A 10,371-nucleotide genomic window follows, 5' to 3' on the forward strand; every position below is an offset into this window, starting at 1 on the left:
GATGTTTTTTTCTATCCCTTGAGATTCTGATTCAGTGCAGAGATTCCAAAGAACTGTAATCCTTATAAAGCAATCCAACTCTTTTGGTACAGGTGAATACAGATCATACTTTGATAAACACCATCCGACACGGATTCTTTCTGATAGCAATATCACCTAGATATTTACTATATATTAATATATATTCACTAAATATTATTTAAATACTATGAAAGTTTCTCCCAGTCAACTCTTGTAAGTTTCTGTGGTGGAAAAGGCAGGGTAAAGAAGGCTCAAAGCCTTTTAGATATTACTTTAATTGATTTGGATGTGAATGTCTTAGTGTTCAAGCTATATCTCCTCAGCAATTATTTAATCACTAATTTGTCGCTGTCCACAATAACACATGTTCATGGTCAAGGGAATCAGTAAGTGACAATTATTTTCTGTTAGAGGATGTTAAGTACAGACATAAAATTACTAATACTTAGCTTTATTTGAACTAGTATACCAAGATTCTGACTCGGGCCCAACTTGGGAAGACACAGCTGTTAATGTCTTACAGAAGCATCTTTTTTCTTGCTTCATGCTGACTCTGTTACCTTCCTGAGGACTCACATTCCTGCCTTGCTCTAGAAGTTCTTTTTTGTCTTATGGGTCTTATAAGGCAAGTGCGGACAGAAAGGGTAGTGTCAGCAATAACTGAGAAAAGGTTTCCAATCCTAATCTCTTCAGCCAGAGTTCCATGTGACAAATGAGCTGGCAGCAATGCCTAATCCCCTTTGTCAGAGAATTGAGCAATTGAAATGGGGAATTTTCATAAATACAAGATGAATTCAGTATATGTCAGGTGAGTCAAGTGTATATGTTCACATTTAATGGCTGCTGGTGTAGACTATACTGCAGTCAAACGTTCTTTGCAAGGGGCAAAGGCAGGGCCCCAGATGAAATTAGCCTGATCAAAACTGTCTGGAATAGTCTTAAAAGGAAATAAAGATCATGTTTTAAGAATTGTTTATATTTCCTTTCAGGGACCTAGAACAGAAATAATGATGTATGCACCTAAAACTAGGTAGGGAAGCGGGGGTGGGCAATCACTTTAACTATCATCCAGGAACACTGTTACTGAAAAAAAGCTGTGGTCTTTTAGGAAAAAAAAACAGCCCTGTCTAAGAAAATCTGTTTTACCATCCAAATACTATGCAGTTACTCCTTAAATGAGCAGCATGCTCATTTAAGTTAATTCCCAAGTGGTTCTACCTTAGAAAAAGCTGATCTTAATCAGGGCAACAGGTGCATTATGGGAAGAATCAACTTATTGTTCAAAGAAATAACTATTTTCTATTCTATTACAGTCTAGCCTCTCGTTAATTGAATTTGGAATAATTTGACATTAGTTTGATCACTTCTAAGGAATGACCCAGCTGATCTGGGAAAAGGTGTATCAGCAGAAACCAGGCTGTAATGAGATGACTGAGTACTTTGATGCTACCCGGGTAGGGTTTGGGAGACCACTGCTAAGTGCATCTCCATCCTCCTTCTTTGCTTTGCCTTGAAGAGGTACTTGCATGTGGGCATGAGCTTCTTTTCAAATTAAGATAGTTTTGTTGTTGGGAGAAGAAAGCAAAGTAAATTTAGGAAAGACTGGAGATCATTGAGAATTGATTTCGAGAAAATTGAGAATTGATATTGAGAGAATTGAGAATTGATAACTGATTGTTTTTCTTCAAACTTTGAAAAATAGAATAAAAGGAAATTATATTGGGAAGATTGGGAAGACTTCTTCATCACTTGTTACATGTTGTTGATGTTTTATGTCTGTTGAGGCATTCCCTGCATAGAGAAGTGATCACTTTTGCCATTGGAAAATCTGCAGTTATTATAGACTACCATAACATAAAGTTGCACACTGAGTACTTTTGTTGGGAAATTTGTATCACTAAAAGGCATATTAATTATATGTTCAGTCTAATCTAACATCTGAGGCATTACTATATTTAAACAATGCTAATACGTGGTATTAAAGCATTAGCCTGTCATCTTTTACAGGTACTAATGAAAATCTCTTCACATTCAACTGCAGAATCTCAAGGCTATTTTCTTTCTTCCCTCTCATTTCACCTGGAAGATTACTCTGTGATACTCTCTGGGGTGGAGGGAGGGGGAGGGCAGGGATGGGAGAGGAAAGAGAGGAAGAGTGTGGAAGGGGCCTACAGGGGGAGGAGGGCAATTAGAGGAAAGGGAGGGAAGAAAGGGGATGGTAAGGGAATAGGGAATAAGAGGAGAGAGGAGAAGGGAGGGGAGGGGAGAGGCACCTAATTTCCTTAAGTATTCATCTGAAAATCCAACAATGATGATTTGACTTTCCTTGTTTTTCTTTGCTGAATTAATGGGAAAGACTAACAAGAACTCACAGTACTAAGCTTTGTCTAACAGCAATTTAAAATAACCATTAATCTGCAAATTGCCCCAGCGTTATACTTAAAAAAAAAAAAAAAAGAAAGTATTTTAGCAATGCTGAGAGGTAGGAATTGTCTTGATTTTTGCTCCTTTCCCTGGAAAGGCATTGTATAAAAACGCATATAAATATTCAAATACTTTATTTAACATGACATACTATAAACTAATTTTAAGTAAAGTAAAATTATTTTATTGTTTTTGACTAATTTATTCAGTTTACATCTGGTTGTAGCCCCCTTCTTCCTCTCCTCCCAGTCCCAACTTCTCTCCTCCCTTGTTCCTTAGAAAAATGAAGCCACCCACCCCAGCTCATCAAGTTACATCAGGACTGAATGTGTCCTCTTCCTTTGAGACCTGGCAAGGTAGTCCTGCCAGGGGAAGTGATCTTAAAGCAGACACCAGACTGCATGTCAGAGCTAGCCCCTTCTCCCCTTACTAGTGGACCCACATGAAGCCTGAGATGCCCATTGTGTACATCTATGTAGAGGGCCTTGGTCTAGTCCATACATGATCCTTGGTTGGTGCTTCAAACTCAAAAGGGCCCTCTGGAGGCTGGTCAAGTTGGCCCTGTTAGTCTTTTTGTGGAGCTCTTGTCACTTTAGGTCCTTTTCGCCATCCCCCCACTTTCTCACTAGGCTCCCTATGTTATGTTTTGCCCAATGCTTGGCTGTGAATCTCAGCATCAGTTTCAAACCACTGCTGGGTGGAGCCTCTCAGAAGACAAGTAAGCTATAGAGTCCTGTCTGTAAGCATAGCAGTATTGTTAGTAGTGTCAGGGCTTGGCTCTCTTCCGTGGGGTAGGTCTCGGGTTGGGGCCAACCATTTTGGGGACATTCTCTCAATCTCTGCTCTATCTTTATCCCTGAAAGTCTTAGATAAGTTTTGGATCAAAATTTTTGTGGGTGGGTTGTTGTTCTCCTACGTCCACTAGGAGTTCTGTCTAGTTAGAAGGTGTCCTCTTCAGTCTCCATGGCCCCTGCTACTAGGAGTCTCAGCAATAGCCCCACCTCATATCCTCTTAGAAGCCTTACTCTGCCTTAGTCTACAACTTTTCACAGAGATGCCCCCACTCTCAGTTTCTTTTCTTTTTTTCCCACAGGCCTTCTGTCCTCCTGCTCCCACTCTTCCCATGTCTGATCTACACCTCTATTTCTCTCTGTGCTCCATCACCTACCTTGCTCCATCTATTTAACCACTAAGCAGTTTCTGAAATTTTTTGAAATCAAAATTTATTAACCATGTGAATGTTTTTGTCAGAATCTATTTTTGCCATAATAAGATAAAGCTCTTAGATTCTTTTCTAATTGGTAACTTCTAAAAGATAATATTTTTCTTAGTGCCTAGATACTGTGCTCAAAATCAGTATCCTTTAGCAATAGTGACTTACCTTCCATCTCTAGGAGACAAACAACGATGATAGGAATAGACTGTGTGGGGAGTCTCTTGAAAAATAATAAAAACAATGTTTAAGTTATACAAAAAAATCTATTAACTACTTGAAATGGAATCAGTGGACTACCTCCTCAGTCTGGATTCATCTCAATTTTGATGTGCATTGCACTTGGGATTTTATTAAGCCTAGTTCCAGACTTAGTAATAGGAGCAACTAAGAAGATTTTAGTGTACCGTGATGATGATGATGATGATGATAAATATAACTAAAAAAGCTATGACAACATGTTTTACTGTTAAACATCATTTAACTGTAAGGTCTCTGTGTGAAAAGATTCACATTTGTAAGTGCTATGTAAGACAGTTTCCTTTTATAAAATTTAAAGCTCAAGAAAGAAGTAATGATGGGATGTGGACCTTAGACAGCTTCAGTCATTCTTGTTAAGGCTTTCTAAATAATGGGAGGAGGGGTCTTCTAGATTTCTTTCACGCTGTTAATTTTTTCAATATTCAAAAAGTTGAAATTACTGTAAAGTAAATATTAAGAAAGTTCTACACTGATAATTGTCACTCTTGATACTTTGTGACATTTATTTTAGCGAATTTATTTATCCACCTATTTATCAAGCACATGGACGTCTAATTTACAGCTCTGTAATGCAGAGATATGTGCATTTTGACTCAGCACAGGATCAGTGAATCACTACTACAATAAATGCACAAGAATTGATCTCATACAAACAATGCCCTTTAAGATTTTTAAAAACATATTTCATTATACATCTAAGCATTTAGATATATTTGTTTACACACACACACACACACACACACACACACACACACTCACACTGATACTTGAGTTTGAATATTTAACAAAGGTTGTTTTATTAAGAAGGTAAATTATAGTTAAGGAGAAATGCACAGATCTTAAACACCTTTTTAAGCAATGATATCATGCATAAATCTGACCCAAAGAATGGTGACTCCTTATCAAATATACAAATATCTCATCACCTCAAACCATATCTTCCTTTTGTGGCCTATTCTTGTTCCTACTCTACCATTTTTGTTAACAGTCACTGTTCCAACATTTTATTTTAGTATGTTTTCCCCCATTCTGGAACTTTATGTTGTCTTCTCTACTTTATGAATATTATGTTTAGATTTCAATACTCTTTAAATTTTTGAGAAAAGTTTCATTATATACATGTACGTAAAAGTAACTTTTATTCTATTGATTCAATTGTCCTCTCATAGGCTTACTCCCTCCATCTGCTAACCTATGCCTAGTCCTGGAAGCGTCTAGCCTCCATACAATCTAGCCTAGGGCTAGAATGTTTTCAGTCTCTGAGAATTACTGCTGAATAAACTCAAACTTTTTAGCTCTTTCTGAACTCTGGCCCGCTGGTCCAATTCAGCTCTTCTGGCTCAAATTCCTCTCCAAGATGATTTATTCAAACTGGCTTGTCACAAACTCAACTCCACTGCAATTCCTCTCAACTCACTAAGTGAACAGCTGACCAGAACTTAGAGATCTGTAAGCCTCTGTCTCCCGAGTGCTGGGATTAAAGGCATGTACCACTATGCCTATACCTAAGATTCGCTTTACTTAAAACTTGCTATATACCAGGCTGGCCTTTAATTCAGAGACCTGATTGCCTCTCTCTCTTGCAACTAAAGGTGTGTCTGTTTTCCAGGTGGATCATACTGACCTAGGTCTTTGGATGTGATCTCTTGCCAGAGCAGCCATGTTACGAAGTAAAATCCTGCTACCTATATATTATATTTTGTTTGTTCTTGAAGGAAACCTGAGCTGTTTCTGACAATGACTAACAGTGCCTAGTAACCGAATTACAGAGTGTTTATGGTCTACAGATGTGAAGAGAGGCATGAGCTCCATTTAGAATACAGGTGGTCTGACATGACTGCTATCTATCCAGAGGATGATTCCCTGGTTTCTATCAATTTTTATAGTCTCAGAACCTACAGGAAAGTGAAAGATAGCTCATTTTTCAAAGCTCTAAATAGGATTGTATTTTGTAGTATTATATTACTGTATTACTCTCCAAATAAAACACTACGTAGCATATATTCCTTTATAACTTACTCAAAAAATTCTAAATTTCAAATTCCTCATCTTTAACCTTGTTATCAAAGAATAAAATATAATTAAATGAAATTAAGTTTAACAAATTATAATTTATGACCTTTGGCAAAATCACAACACTTTTATTAGACAAGGGGATGATTTATCACATGAGTTATAATTAAGATAAATGAAGGTTATGATATGTTATAATATTTCTCAGAGTATTGAAATCATTGTGTGAAAATTTGATCTTCAAGTTCATTTATTTGAAGTTTCAAAGATAATTTAAATTTGAAAGAATTAAGTTTACCGGCAACAGACAGCAATGCGTCTTAGTAAAGCACAAGCAAGTAGTATAATTCTCATTGAACTAGTTATAGAACTAAAACTCCTTAGTCATGCAAGACAAAGACTTTAAGAAACTTGCTTCAAATTCTTATAATTCATCTTTTTCTCAAAGTGATGGTGTCCAGGTATGTAGGAACAATCAGACAAAAGTCACTTAAACATGATCTTAAAGGGAACACTTCTTACAAGTTAGCTTTCCTTGAAATGAGAAAGTGACAAAACTAAACAATTATAAAATGTTAGGAAGTACAGTTATACATATCACATATATGAAAGGACTTCCTCAAGCTATTTCACCCTGAAGTAGTATTTTTGGCTTGCATTTTTATGAATGTTGGGAAAAATATTTTCAAAAGTCTATGATATTATGCTACACCATCTAACAGTTTCATACTATAATAAGAGATGTCATTAAAATGCAATTAAAGATTTACATCTCCTGCCAACCGGTCAGCATGACTCATTTTGCTTAATTATCTATGGACTTTCAGGACCACCTGTTTTCAGGAGGACTTTTCCGCTTTAGGAAGTCAAAGACATGATGAGTTTTCTTCCCTGCCACACAGTCTAGCTTCAGCCCATTCATGCAAAGGAATGCCTTGAAAGTCTCCCAGTGTCTGCTGTGTCTTCTCTAGCAGGCATGGACTCCTACCAGCCACTTAATAAATGATGATTTTTTAAAAATGCATCTTGAATAAATACAAATGAAGGATTGCAAAAGCCTGGTGTTTTTTTCAAATAGTAAACTGCCTTTGGGGTCTATTGAAGCCTCTTCTCTCCTTCACCAAGTTTTACTCATTAATGATTCACTTTTTTCTACTTGGTAATGCTGTCTGGAATACATACATTTTAATCAGAAGGATTACATTAATTTTCTAGTGACCTACATGAATACATATGTAAAACAATGTTTAAAAAAAAGAGACTGTTATTCATAGAAATTGACTTTGGAAGAATATTGCTTAATTTAGCTGATATCACAAAGTGAACTGTGGTGACCACAAAATTTTGTTTTCAGTAATTTGGCTTTAATTTTTACGTTTGGAAATAAATTGGCATTTAGAAAGCATTATTTTTACAAGCTCATTAAATTATTTGTTATCATTTATCTTTCTATTTTATAAATGCATCCATACATTATGGAAATGCAATACATGAAAGTGGGGGTGTTTTGGACTTTAAATCCAAACTGCTTGGAGTTGAACACCAGCATGGACATTTATTCAGTATGACCTTAGGCAAGCTACCTCATTTCTCTCTAACTTAATATCTTCCTCTATTAAATAAATATATGAAATGACTGGCCTTCTAAGGCTGCTATCAATATTAAGAGCATATGACTGGCTCTTCTATATGATGGCTAATATCTTGGCTAAGGTAAAAAATGAACATTGCTTAGTCAAACTCACTCCTTGCCAACTTTTCACACAAGCATATCTTCTTTAGTCATGTTTAATTTCCAAATAAAAACAGAAATGGATTCCTAATTACACTTAAGATAATGTAAGTACCCAAATTAAAATTACAAATGTAATATATATTTAACCAGATCATTTATATGCTCAACATGACATAACTATCCCCGGTACAACTGCAAATACATTAAAAATTTAGAGTTAATGGTAATGTCTCTTGAGGAACATTTTTTAGTATCTCAAACTTAAATATGATTACCACTAATATTCTCTTAGTTGATGTTGCATTTCCTGACAAAGAAATTGAGTGAAAAACACAAATATTGTACAAACAGACTCTTAACAAAATTTGACATAAACATTTATGTCAACTATAATCCTTGATTCTTCCACTGATGATGTGTCCTTAGCTAGTATTTATAATTACTTTCTTCTACAGCCCATTCTATATTTCCTTTACCCTCAGCAGTTCTTGTTTCTTATACTGGAGGAATGACCCATACCTTCACTCCAGCTAAGTCTGTGCTCTTTGTCATCCTTACTGGATTAGGCTGTTGAAGTTTCCCATTGGCTTGAATCACAGAATACGGTAGTACCAAGAGAAGCCCTAAAGATAACTTTATTACCTCCATTGTGGAGAAGCAATTCAATTGCTCCAGGGTCATCTTGATCAATCACCTCTCCTAAAACTGCTATTCCATTCTTAGTCTGTTGGCTTAAGGGCATCAGAAGCTCACAGTGGCCCGGAGGAAGCCTGGGCTTCCAATTCAATGGGTTGCTTATTGTGGCTCCTGAAAGGAGCACTCCCTTCTCTGGGACCAAATGTTGTAGGCTAGCATAACTTAAGGTTGCAGGAAGAAAACCAAAGAGTTTTCTTAGTGGATCACTTGGAATAAAGAGAATGGGACTATTCCCCGCTTCCACACACTGATTTCTGGACTCATGTATTCTGGCTATGCGAGAAATCATAATATATATTGATTGTTAATTCAAAGCATATATCTCGTTCTGGAGAACACTGGCCTAGCTCACAGGATGCTGCCACCTAATTACTGTAACTGTGTCTGCAAAAGACCATTTCATCTTTCTATCAGGCCAGCTGCTTCAAAATGTTGGGGAACATGGTAAGATCAGTGGATTCCACAATTGAGGGCTCACTATTGCACTTCTCTGCTTGTAAAGTGAATTCATTGGTTGGAAGCAACGCTGTGTGGAATATGGTGAAGAAGGCATTCTGTAAGTCACAATAATTCTTTGAATATTCTAGAATCAGTGTCAATTCAAAACCAGTATCTACTAGACTCTGGAAAGTCTTGAGTGTTTCCTTTACCACACTGTCCTGTTACCCTAGTGAAGGGCTGTAGATCCCTCTGGGGAAGGACTGGAGAGAGGTGAACAGTAAAACATTTAGTTATTTGATCAAGGTTCGTCCCCAGGGAAACCTAACTGTCCCTTCACGGGGGTCTGCAAACTGACCCTAACCTGTAACTTGGTTCATAAGCTTGAGATTCCCCTTTTGCCACAATCTAGTGTAGCCTTTAATTGGTTTCAGAATTTTTCTGTAGATCAAACAAAAATTCATTAGTCTTATCTGTTTCCTGCTTAAGAGCACTATGATTCTACGATTTAACAACCAGAACCAAGTGTCCAGACAAGTCATGCCAACATAAAATTCACTTTGGTTGTGTTGCCCGTTACGTTCGGCTATTGAAGCCCTCGCTTTGTCCATGCTGCCCATTATGATGACTGCGATTATCTTGTCTCTGGAGATTCAGTGCTGCCACCTGGTCCCTGCCACTATAAGGCGCAATTATACTCAACTGGACAGCAGTGGCTCCAGCCCTGAGGTCTGACACAAGGATGAGTGACACCAAAGCTCTTGAAATGTGCTGGTGCCCCATTCACCATTTTGTATCTTAAAGGGTTGGGGACGGCCATGACTTCTGGGCCTTCCCATGTTGGAGGATTCAGTTTTACACAGTGTACTCACTCTGTCACTGCAATGTCCCTGAGCCTTATAATCCTTTTTATCAACACTAACCCAAGGGATATCCGGAATCTCCAACTATTTTTTCAATAGGTCATCTTTTGACCAATGCTTCAGACAAACTTCTGAACCATATTTTAAAGTTTGTGAACTTTCAAACTAAGCTTAAAATCACCACTCAATGGGGTCATACCAATAAACTCAGCTTGATCCAGTTTTATATTTCACCATTATATCACACCCTTACCATCCATTCCCACACATGTTCCCCCAGAATTCTGCTTGAATGAGTTAGCAAACTCCTAAGTTCTTTATAGTGCATCTCCTCACGGACTACACTTTCTCCCTGCTCTCTAGGACCCTGCTTAGCCTTCAGTCTTGCTATAGGTCTAGAGACAACTGTTGGTGGGTTCTGAGGGACACTAGTATTGTCTTGCCTGGTATCTCATTCACAGAGAGTCACTGCTGATGTAGCAGACAATAAAGGGTTAATATCCTCAGTCAACAGTGGAAAAGGCAGTGTGTGAGTAAATCTGCTGAAGGTAGAAAGACTGCCTCCTGAGGTGAGATAAATCCTTGAGAATCTGTAGGTTCAGAGTTCTCAGCTTCAATAGGGTCTCCCCACACATCTCCATCCCATGTTATAGAATTCCCCTGTTTACAAATTAATGCTCTTACTTTCATTGCTGTCACTTTCTGAA

The 10,371-nt window shown here is 37.4% G+C and overlaps 1 pseudogene; it reads right to left on the reverse strand.

Moving 5' to 3' along the window:
• LOC127194142 (solute carrier family 25 member 36-like) overlaps positions 1–9,584 on the reverse strand; it is a 54,064-nt pseudogene extending 44,480 nt beyond the window's left edge.
• Between the last annotated feature and the right edge of the window lie 787 nt (positions 9,585–10,371).

The sequence above is a fragment of the Acomys russatus genome, chromosome 10 (genome assembly GCF_903995435.1).
Source record: "Acomys russatus chromosome 10, mAcoRus1.1, whole genome shotgun sequence".
In the NCBI taxonomy this organism is placed as follows: Eukaryota; Metazoa; Chordata; class Mammalia; order Rodentia; family Muridae; genus Acomys; species Acomys russatus.